Below are 12,753 nucleotides of genomic sequence, written 5' to 3' on the forward strand. Positions count from 1 at the left end.
TCACACCATAAATAAATCCTATAGCACGCTCTTGGAAAACCTTAGCTTGGCTTGATGAGTTGCCGCAGAAAATATTCCCGTATGACAGAATGAGAGTAAGCATACTACGCTAGCTTCTTTATTATGATATCATCTATGTATGACAACATTCCCAAATGTGCGTGAAATATTATGGAACTTAACTGCTAAGGTCATCAGTCCCTAAGCTTACACACTACTTAACCTAAATTATCCTAAGGACAAACACACACACCCATGCCCGAGCGGGACTCGAACCTCCGCCGGGACCAGCCACACAGTCCATGACTGCAGTACCTGAGACCGCTCGGCTAATCTCGCGCGGCCCAACATTCGCATAGTAAATAGAGATTCGTTTAAGCGCGTCAGCAGTTCTGTCGTACGTTCCTCCCAGTTGAATTTATTATTAAGCTGAAATCACAAGATTTAATTCTGTCACCTTCTTCCGTCTGCTTGTCATATTTTGGACATGTTCCGGCAGGAACCTTCTACAAGTTCTGAACTGCATATAGTATGTTTTCTCAAAGTTTACTGACAGAGAATTGGTAAGAAACCATTTATTAATGTCCAGACGTCACACATCACTTAACGTGAGACCGTTAGCGGTAATTGGATTCTTTTACTTCTTCCTCTTTGGCTAATGTCGGGTCTGATTCTCTCTCTTATCTTACTTCAGTATTCCAGGTGAGTTCTTATCTGTGACGCCTTTTCAATATTACAGCTCAAACGTATCGCTTCAGAACTGACTGTGAAGGCGAGGTTCAATATCGTACCAATTACAGCGTTTATAGTGGCATTTAGGGCGTCAGTGTAATACAATGGGAGCGCTGCTGTGGAGAGGGAGTAGGTGACAGAGTGGTGCCTGTCACGTACTTCGCAGTGGTTCGGAGAGTATGGATGCAGATGTGTTTCCGCCGGGTCAACGTCCCCATGCTGTCCACCGAGGCGGCGGCGTGTTGTGGTCGCGAACGCGTGGTGCCGAGCCACAGGCGCACCAGCTGCCGGCCCTGCTGAATATTCAGCAGCTGTGCAGATGTGCAGCTGTCCGCTGTGGGTACCCAGGCCTGCAGACGCCCCGATCTTTCCGTCAGTCAGCATCACCACGCCGCGCCGAACACGCCATGCCATGCCATGCTACGATACGTTACGGTACAACGTGTCTGTAACACTGCATTCCAGGCGATACATCCACAACAGCACGAGTCCTCCACCAGTTACACGGTACTGACAAGACTTACGTTCTGTTTACGACGTTATGACTGTTTGGTCAGGTTATACATTATTGTGCTCTTCAGTCGGAATATAGGATTGCACTACACTACAATGCCTCTTAATTATCACTACATTTAGTTTTGCAATATATATATATATATATATATATATATATATATATATATATATATATATATATATATATATATCCATCTGCCATGAATACGCTATTCAATACCGCTTCAACCGCACGCGAGCTATGTGTCGGACATCCATCATGGTGGAAATACATCGCCATTCTGTCATGCAGTGAAACATATATATATATATATATATATATATATATATATATTAGAACGCATGCTGTTACAGCGTGATTACCTGTAAATACCACATTACTGCAATAAATGCGCAAAATGATGTCCGTCAAACTCAATGCATTTGGCAGTATGTGTAACGACATTCCTCTCAACAGCGAGTAGTTCGCCTTCCGTAATATGCGCACATGCATTGACAATGCGCTGGTGCATGTTGTTAGGCGTTGTCGGTGGATCGCGATGGCAAATATCCTTCAACTTTCCCCACAGAAAGAAATCCGGAGACATCAGATCCGGTGAACGTGCGGGCGATGGTGTGGTGCTTCGACGACCAATCCATCTGCCATGAAATACGCTATTCAATACCGCTTCAACCGCACGCGAGCTATGTGTCGGACATCCATCATGGTGGAAATACATCGCCATTCTGTCATGCAGTGAAACATCTTGTAGTAACATCGGTAGAACATTACGTACGAAATCAGCATACATTGCACCATTTAGATTGCCATCGATATAATGGAGGCCAATTATCCTTCCTCCCATAATGCAGCACCATATATTAACCCGCCAAGGTCGCTGATGTTCCACTTGTCGCTGACATCGTGGATTTTCCGTTGCCCAATAGTGCATATTGTGCCGGTTTACGTTACCGCTGTTGGTGAATGACACTCCGTCGCTAAATAAAACGCCTGCAAAAAAATCTGTCATCGTCCCGTAATTTCTCTTGTACGCAGTGGCAGAGCTGTACACGACGTTCAAAGTCGTCACCATGCAATTCCTGGTGCATAGAAATGTGGAACATGGTACGGGTGCTATCGATTCTCGCGCAATTTGTCTGCTACTGATGTGCGGATTAGCCGCAACAGCAGCTAAAACACCTACTTGGCCATCATCATTCGTTGCAGTTCGTTTCACATGGACTGAACACTCCCTGTTTCCTTAAATAACGTAACTATCCGGCGAACGTTCCGAACACTTGGATGATGTCGTCCAGGATACCGAGCAGCATACATAGCACACGCCCGTTGGGCATTTTGATCAAAATAGCCACACTTCAACACGATATCGACCTTTTCCGCAATTGGTAAACGGTCCATTTTAACACGGGTAATGTATCACTAAGCAAATACCGCCCGCATTGGCGGAATATTACGTGATACCACGAACTTCTACGTTTGTGACTATTACAGCGCCATCTATCACAAAGCGAAAAAAGTGGTCCAACTAAAACATTCATATTTCTTTACGTACTACACGAATATGTAACAAAAATTGGGGTTCCTATTTAAAAAAACACAGTTGACATCCGTTTGACCTATGGCAGCGCCGTCTAGCGGGCCAACCATAGCGACATCTGGTTTCCACCTTCAAGTTAGACGAGTTTCGTTCTTTGTAGTCTCTTCGTTTGATGCTTATTTCGTGAGATATTTTGCCCGGTCACTATAAACGGACCACCCTATATAAACGCAGTTTCGTGACTGATTTAGTCATCATGGCCCAGTCAAAACAGCTGAGGATAAAACCACAAATTTGGACGGAATGTTTCTCTTATACTGCAAGTGTCGTGAAGAAGCAACTTTTCGGGATCCCCCCCTCCCACCAAAGGGGGTGGAATACTGGATGGAAATTTTTTAAAAACATTTCGCTATTAAGGCAATTTAGAAGCTAGTTCTACGAAATTGGTATTTGGTTCCTCAGTTAGAAATAAATAAACGTACGTTTCAGCATTTTGGGAAACTCTGTCACTAAGGGGATAAATAGAGTAAGTTTTCCTGAAAATAAATCATTAGTGACGTAGTACTAAGGCATTTTTGAAACTATACCCATGAACATAGGTACTTGACTTCTCAGTTAAAAATGAACAGTGATTGACGGTTTTTGGAAATTCAGTTCCTTTGGGTGCGAAATAGGGGATGAAAGTTTTTATGGAAGTGTTTCATTATGAAAAAGTTTTTAAAATAAATCTCAGAAAATTTATTTTTGTTTTCCCCGTAGAAAATATAAGAACTTGTTTTACTGTTCTTGGGAAACCACTAAGAGTGTGAAATAGGGGATGAACATTTTGAAGAAAATATTTCGCTAAAATTTTTTAGAGCTAAACCTATGAAAACTAGAAGCTTACTTTTCGTTTAGATATAAGGAAATATGTATTAGTGCACGACAGTGTCAGGAGGAGAACGCAAAAGATATGGTTAACAAGAATCTTGGACTCCAGCTACCAGAATCGCTCTTTGGTCAGAAGCTCATTCGGAAAAGGCCAAGATCCTATGCCCCTGATTAGGGTGAGAAGTTTAGAAAGTGGTGCACTTCGTGAACAACATAAAGACTCAGATTAAAGAAAAACATAAAGAAATCTGTGCAGGCCGTATAGTCTACACGACCGAAGCAGTGTGCGCTGAGATAGTATTAATATTATTTGCGGTATTGAAAAGTGTGTATTTCCATATTTTGGTAGTAATTACGATGAAGTGAATAAGTGTAATGCGTATGTTGCAACTAAATATTAAAAAAGAGTATCCAAAATCCAAAGAGCTTTTTTAAACCTCGCAATACCAAGGAGGGGTATTTTATGCCCAGATTTTCAAAATTTTTTAATCTAGTCAATTATTTTTTTAAATTTTGAAAAAAATATTTATCGTTTCTAATGACTTCATCTTCAAGATTCAATATATCTTCTAAATTTTTCATTTAAACTTACTTCAGAATTGTAAGTCTCAGTAGTAGATGGTTTCCCAGGGAATGTCGAATGCAGTATTTCCAGATTCAGTACCTTACTTACACATCAGTTTATCTTTATAAAGTATGTTGAGAGTAAAATTCAACAACAATAAAAGAAATCTGCATTTTTAAATGTTTGTGGTGGTCATAAACTACACACCATAGAAAGTGCGCTGATATGGCTAAGAGTGTGCTAAAGGGTATTTTCAGCTTCTGAACGCTATTTACGCACAACCAAGACTTGAATGCAGGTCTTCATGCTTACTATGCATGTATGCTGGCCATTACACCACCACGGCATTCTAGCTAACAACTGCATGGACTACCAAGTCCCATACCCTCCATAATACAAACTTCAATTCACATCTTCAGCTTATTTCCCTCTTCTTAGTCCGTCACTATTGCCGACGCTCTCCAGTATTTGAATACCACCGCAGCACTGGGATTCGGCTAGTCTGTGAAGGTCTGTTAGCAACAGTGCTGTGCTAGCGTAATGGCCAGCACACCAGCAGAATAAGCAAAGAGGCGTGGTTTTGAGTCCCGGCCACAGCACCAATTTTAATTCATTTCTTCAGCTTCTGTGATTGTTATAGATGAAGATTCGACTTTAATATTACAAGGAAACTTTTGTGGACTGGCAAGACAGCCAATCCACTAGGACGGGAGGCCGAAGGGCACGCGTTTAAGCTCACGCAGGATGGCGTGAGGTCTGGAACAGGACAAGGTCTTTATAGTAGCAAAAATAGTACGTAGCTTCTGGAATACTTAACTTTAATCCATAATTGGTGAACATCGGTCTGACGGTACATGCATCACAAGATAAATAGCAAATGATAATGGCGCCTTGCTAGGTCGTAGCAAATGACGTAGCTGAAGGCTATGCTAACTATCGTCTCGGCAAATGAGAGCGTAATTTGTCAGTGAACCATCGCTAGCAAAGTCGGCTGTACAACTCGGACGAGTGCTAGGAAGTCTCTCTAGACCTGCCGTGTGGCGGCGCTCGGTCTGCAATCACTGACAGTGGCGACGCGCGGGTCCGACGTATACTACCGGACCGCGGCCGATTTAAAGGCTACCACCTAGCAAGTGTGGTGTCTGGCGGTGACAGCACAGAAAATTTAACTATATCATATCTATAGATCCTAAAGGCTTTTAAATAAAGCAAATTTTATAAGCATTGTGCATCTGTATTCTTTATACCTACATATTTATTTCTCAATACAGTTACCCTGGCAACGAACGAATTTCTTCCAACGAGCGTCCAGTTTGTTGATACCGTCTCTATAAATGCCTGGCTTTGTTTATGCTTGGACCGCTTCATTACTATCAAAGTGAGGTCCTTGAAGCTGTTCTTTAAGTTTTGGAAACAAATGAAAATCGGGCGGGGGCAAGTCGGAATTCTATGACAGATGATCGATGATAGTGAACTGAAGGCGTCGCATTGTTGCAGATATCAAAGCGCTCATGTGCGGTTTGGCATTCACAAGGTGAAGGGGAATATGCTCCAAGTGTGGACGGACTCTTCGAATCCGAAACTCGATTACAGCACTCTGTATCTCGTGCACCGACGTAGTTACGCTACACACCGTCATGTGAGATGCCACGGCGGCTGAAAATCTGTAGACTGCAGACTGAAGATGGAGAATGTTAATGTATGTTTCATTTTAAAAGCTTTAAAAGTATTCACATCAAATATTCAGAGGTATTACTTTTTAGCATGCCGACGCATTATATCCAATTAAAATGTGGCGTTCTGAAATTTGTATGCCTTAAGCACGATACGTTGAAGCGACGAATTCGTGTGGAGGAAGCATCGGGTCATATGAAACCGCCATAGCTACTCGAGTGAGAATGCGCTCACCTCCAGACAGTGCCCGGAAGGAGGTATAACATGGCCTAGTAGTTGCTTTTACCAACTTCATCTTGTTGGCTTTGACAGCCTGTCCTCTTTCCACCTAAGAATTACCTTGTGCGCCGATAGCGCGGATATAACACCTAAGGGAGAGCACATTGTGCCACCTTTGCTTACTACAACATTTACCAATTCTCTGTATTTCCTTGTGTCCTGGCACCAAGCAGCATGACACAGGAGAATTTAGTTCTGGATGTTTAATGCATCTTTGCCTTTTGGATACACACATTTTATAGATGTGAAGGCAGTTGGTGAATGGTAGAAGACAAGGAATTTCTCAACATGAGTACGCCCAATCTGTTCCAGTACCTTCAAGATTGCATCTAAATCTATGCTAAACGCAGTTTAGTAAATGATTATAGGGAACAAGGGAAAAACAGAGCGAACAAAACTATACATCTGCTTATGCCCACGTGCAAAGACAGTTATACTGCAGCGGCGCACATTTACGTGTAATTCTTTTAAACATAAAATAAAAAATGAATGCAGTAGTCTGATATGTCCTGTAGCTCACTAAATCGAAAATTATTCTGAATCTCTTCAGTAGCCAGGTTGGCAATGGCTCCGATTTACGGAAACTGTTTCCTTGTTAGAGTAAGCAGAAGTATGGTGTGCCAGTGGTTTTGGAACAGTGAAGGTCCTGTATGCCTGATGCACCATGAGGAGCTTCTAACAGACAGCAAGTGGATGCTCACATGTCTCAGTTCAGAGCTCAGGTATAAAACTCGTCGTGTAGGCAGCTGTGGCCGTAATACTCACCTATGGTGAACAGCGTCTATAGTTGATAGCCATGGTGGTTCAACTCCTCTGTAAACCATGTATCCGTAATCCCAGTGGAATCACGCAAGAGCTTTATAGGACTGTAGCTGACATGTACCGTTTGCTGCCCAAGACCTGCGGATAAATCACTTCACTGCTTTGTGGTACTATGACTTCAGATATAATAGCTGTAATAGACAACAGAATCAAATATAGGTAAAGGAGCCTCACCGAATATTAAGAACTGGAAACGACGTCCGCCATCTGCAGATTAGGCTGCACGGTCACTACTCTTTCTAAAAGCATTTTATATATAAGTGAGCAGGAATCTCTGAGAGCAAGGCTGTTGTTCTGTTTGTAATACGGCAGAAGAAATTAAATACAGACTCACTGTAAGGGGCAATCAAACAGTTTATATTTGAGTGCGTTGCTGTAGCATATATGCAACGTACTGCGATTCTGTTGCGACATGTAGGGAAGGGGATATTGTGGCTTCGGGTGTTTTCGGCGAGCGTATGGTAAATGCGGAAACGTGAACTATGGCGACGTTAGTCCAAACAGGACCATCGTACTGTTATTCTTTTCTTGACTTCCAAAGAACAAACATCGGTAGTCATCCATCGGAGAATGAAAATGTGTGTAGTTTGCGCATGTTTGTTTCACATACAACTTGGAACGATATATTTACGTGCAGTAATCGTTCCTCGATATCTGATGATGGATAAATTTTGAAATGCTTCGTATTAACAATAGTCATTCGTTGCCTGACGTCTGATATTTACCATCGCGACAGAGTCAGCCTCAATGGATTAATATAGTAATGGTCGCCTGCCTCTTGCATGACTTAATGTCACGTTTGCACTACTGATGTTAAAGCACCCTTTAAAATCTTGGAATCCCTGGGACCACTATCTTGCCAGTATCAGTGATGATAACAGGCAGAAATGGTCGAGATTTTTCGATTCCCGGAATGGATGAACTGTCTATATACATGATGTTTCACAATTTAGTAGACGAGATGTGTGTCACAGTAGCGAAATGAACAAATGGTCATAGCTCTTCAGGTATGCATTTTAGAGCCCATGTTTACCAGACATTTTTTCTTGTTTTGGTTCATACTACAACCTCTGATAGTTGCATACCCTACACTCGTAGCAGCAACAGTACTGATACATGTGTTCTACCGTCAGAGTTATCACAATGATTTTCGCTTATAACTTTCGTGTCATTAGTTTCCGAATCAGGGACCCGTACCACAAATTGATACATATATCCTCCTCCATCATCCTTAAAAGTTTGCAACATCATCAAAGAATCCGTATACGGGGTGGGTCAGCTAAGACGCAACATACATTTTATTACGTGAACGGTGACACGTATCGAAACGCGGTTTTCAGGAAATGTTAGAGCGTCGAGGGACACGATCTGTTTGTTTGGTTTACGTTTCTAGCGCTGGTGTCAACGGAGATACTGAAGCGAGCATGTTTTTTTAAACGAAACCATTTACTTTTTGCCGCGCGAGATTAGCTGAGCGGTCTACGGCGTTGCAGTCATGGACTGTGCGGCTGGTCCCAGCGGAGGTTCGAGTCGTCCCTCGGGCATGAGTGTGTGTGTTTGTCATTAGGATAATTTAGGTTAAGTAGTGTGTAAGCTTAGGGACAGATGACCTTAACAGTTAAGTTCCATAAGATTTAACTGCTAAGGTCATCTGTCCCTAAGCTTACACACTACTTAACCTAAGTTCCATAAGATTTCACACACATTTGAACACATTTCACACAAAACATTTACTTTTTATAATTTCAGTCCGATAGCTCTTGAGAAGACAATTATCTCTTCTATAAGAACCGGCGGAATGTTCGTCAGAAAGTATGCGCACGAATGTCCATTTAGAACGTCTGAGATGAATTAAGGTCCCACAACGTGATTTTCTATGGTGCCGCTCCATAAGATTATACACTCCTGGAAATGGAAAAAGGAACACATTGACACCGGTGTGTCAGACCCACCATACTTGCTCCGGACACTGCGAGAGGGCTGTACAAGCAATGATCACACGCACGGCACAGCGGACACACCAGGAACCGCGGTGTTGGCCGTCGAATGGCGCTAGCTGCGCAGCATTTGTGCACCGCCGCCGTCAGTGTCAGCCAGTTTGCCGTGGCATACGGAGCTCCATGCCGCGACAGCGTGGACGTGAACCGTATGTGCAGTTGACGGACTTTGAGCGAGGGCGTATAGTGGGCATGCGGGAGGCCGGGTGGACGTACCGCCGAATTGCTCAACACGTGGGGCGTGAGGTCTCCACAGTACATCGATGTTGTCGCCAGTGGTCGGCGGAACGTGCACGTGCCCGTCGACCTGGGACCGGACCGCAGCGACGCACGGATGCACGCCAAGACCGTAGGATCCTACGCAGTGCCGTAGGGGACCGCACCGCCACTTCCCAGCAAATTAGGGACACTGTTGCTCCTGGGGTATCGGCGAGGACCATTCGCAACCGTCTCCATGAACCTGGGCTACGGTCCCGCACACCGTTAGACCGTCTTCCGCTCACGCACCAACATCGTGCAGCCCGCCTCCAGTGGTGTCGCGACAGGCGTGAATGGAGGGACGAATGGAGACGTGTCGTCTTCAGCGATGAGAGTCGCTTCTGCCTTGGTGCCAATGATGGTCGTATGCGTGTTTGGCGCCGTGCAGGTGAGCGCCACAATCGGGACTGCATACGACCGAGGCACACAGGGCCAGCACCCGGCATCATGGTGTGGGGAGCGATCTCCTACACTGACCGTACACCACTGGTGATCGTCGAGGGGACACTGAATAGTGCACGGTACATCCAAACCGTCATCGAACACATCGTTCTACCATTCCTAGACCGGCAAGGGAACTTGCTGTTCCAACAGGACAATGCACGTCCGCATGTATCCCGTGCCACCCAACGTGCTCTAGAAGGTGTAAGTAAACTACCCTGGCCAGCAAGATCTCCGGATCTGTCCCCCATTGAGCATGTTTGAGACTGGATGAAGCGTCGTCTCACGCGGTCTGCACGTCCAGCACGAACGCTGGTCCAACTGAGGCGCCAGGTGGAAATGGCATGGCAAGCCGTTCCACAGGACTACATCCAGCATCTCTACGATCGTCTCCATGCTGCGAAAGGTGGATATACACTGTACTAGTGCCGACATTGTGCATGCTCTGTTGCCTGTGTCTATGTGCCTGTGGTTCTGTCAATGTGATCATGTGATGTATCTGACCCCAGGAATGTGTCAATAAAGTTTCCCCTTCCTGGGACAATGAATTCACGGTGTTCTTATTTCAATTTCCAGGAGTGTACTTCACGGCCGTTGATGTTGCACGTGGCGAAGCCATTGTGGATTTTCGGCTACCCACTAGCGCATGTTGTGCAAATTTACATTAGTGTGGCTAGTAAACGTTGCTTCATTGGCTGATTCCATATTCCTTTTCAATATGTCTGCTACCACTTGGGGCATTCACTAGCCACGTAGCCAGAACAGCTTCTTCGTGTTCTATGCAAGTTGCGGTCTTCTTTCTTACTCTCGTTTTGACGTTCAAATAGCCAGTCCGAAATAGCATCTTAATGATTCGTGGAATTGCCTGACACGTCGGACGTTGGTGATCTGAATAGACCGCTGTACTGTTTCTACGGCATTTCCTTTTCATCCATCATACAAAAACAGTATATCCAACTTCTCCTCAGCGGTGTTCGTGTCTGCACGCAACGAATGTTGAAGCAAAAACTTGCGGCCTGCAGTGGAGACAAATAAACAAGCAAACTTGTTGACATTGTGCCACAGGGTGGCACGAGAGATCTGCTTGGTGATGTTTACACCGCTATTGCAATTCCGGTCACTGTGCTCTCAAATTCTAGGACACCTCTCGAATTCTTTTACGACAGATTACAACGTCAACATTAGCAAAAGCTATATCACTGTAATTGTCTCCTCAAGAGCTCTCAAATGCGGTTATAAAAAGCATACAGTTCTATTTAAAAGAACGCACTTGCTTGACACCAACGCTAAAATCATTAACCAAACAATAAAATACGTGCCCCTCGATACTCAGACATTTTCCGAGCTGCGTTTCGATATGTGTAACCGATCACAAAATAAAAGGGGTGTTACGTATTACGTTACTCACCATGTAGACCAAGCATGGGCACCCTTCGGCGACGTGCGGGCCTGATTCACAGACTTACTTAAGCTCGCGGGCCGATTCTTCAAGCGACCCGACAATAGTGCTCGTAGCGCATAAAGTCAAAACTATAGTACACGTGACGTTAATGTTTATGGGGTAATACATCAATATAAATGCCACCTATTTGCCGACATGAAATGCCCCAAATAATGCCTCAAAACACGCGTTTCCGACGGAACATCCATTTTATGTTCGCATCTTCAAATGTTTACATTTATGTGCGAGCTGTCAACATTGTTTCTTACTTACTACATTATACAATACCGATATTAAAAACTTTCGTTGCAAAATTCTGCTACGCCGTTAGTAAAGAAATGATTGTCACGTCATGTACATAAATATAAACATCTGAAGCTGCGATGCCAGGCATCTTGAGATGTCATCATTCAAAACTAGCGCCTTTAAAAGAAACTGGTTGCTGCTAATTCATTATAAACTACCTTCCATTTCAACAGCTGAGCACAATGGATAAAAATAATTTACAAATGTTAATACCGGCGAAATACCCCCAGACTTCAAGAAGAATTAATAATTTCAATTTGAAAGGATGCAGACGCTGACAGGTGTGAAAAATACCGAACCTTCAGTTTAATAAGTCACGGCTGCAAATTAGTTACACGAATTCTTTAAAGACGAATGTGAAAGCTCATAGAAGCCAACTTCGGGGAAAATCAGTTTGGATTCCGTAGAAATGTAGAAACACGTGAGACAATACTGACTCTACAACTTATCTTAGAAGCTACGTTAAGGAAAGGCAAGCTACGGCTAAAGCATTTGTAAATTTAGAGAAAGCCTTTGACAATGTTGACTTGAATACTTTCTTTCAAATTCTGAAGGTGGCTGGGATAAAATACATGGAACGAAAGTCCATTTATAATTTTTGCAGAAACCAGATGACAGTTATATGAGTCGAGGGGAACGAAAGGGAAGTAGTGGTTGAGAACGGAGTGAAACGTGAGGCAGGGTTGTAGCCTATCCCAGGAGTTATTCAATCTGTACAGTGAACAAGCAGAAAAGGAAACCAAAGAAAAATTTGGAGTAGGATTTGAAATCCAGGGAGAAGAAATAAAAGCCTTAAGGTTTTCCGATGGCGTTCTGTCAGAGACAGCATAGGATTTGGAAGAACTGTTGAATGGAATGGACAGGGTCCTGAAAGGAGGCTGTAAGATGAACATCAACAAAGACAAAACGAGGATAATGGAATGTAGTCAAATTAAATCAGACGATGCTGACAGAATTAGATTAGGAAATGAGACATTTAAGCGGAGTTGGAACGCCCTATCCCAACAATGTTAAATTTAGTGACTTGGCTTCCCTGTATTTCAGGAACCACTGTAGCCACTGACATGAAACTTTCACAGGACGTTAAACTGTATTTTCTGAGTCTACTGCACTACAATAATTACATTTCAGCCATTGATTTCGAAAACACAATTTCTTAATCATACGTTAAAATTCTGTGTACGTTTTTTGAATGTTAACCTAAGTAATTTTACTTATATATACCATTATGTTCTTCTTTTCGTTCAGTAGACTCAGAATATGCGTGATATTACTCCCTGAAAAATTGAATACTCTACTCGAAGTGGTTTCCGG

This window comes from Schistocerca serialis, chromosome 2 (assembly GCF_023864345.2).
Source record: "Schistocerca serialis cubense isolate TAMUIC-IGC-003099 chromosome 2, iqSchSeri2.2, whole genome shotgun sequence".
NCBI lineage: Eukaryota > Metazoa > Arthropoda > Insecta > Orthoptera > Acrididae > Schistocerca > Schistocerca serialis.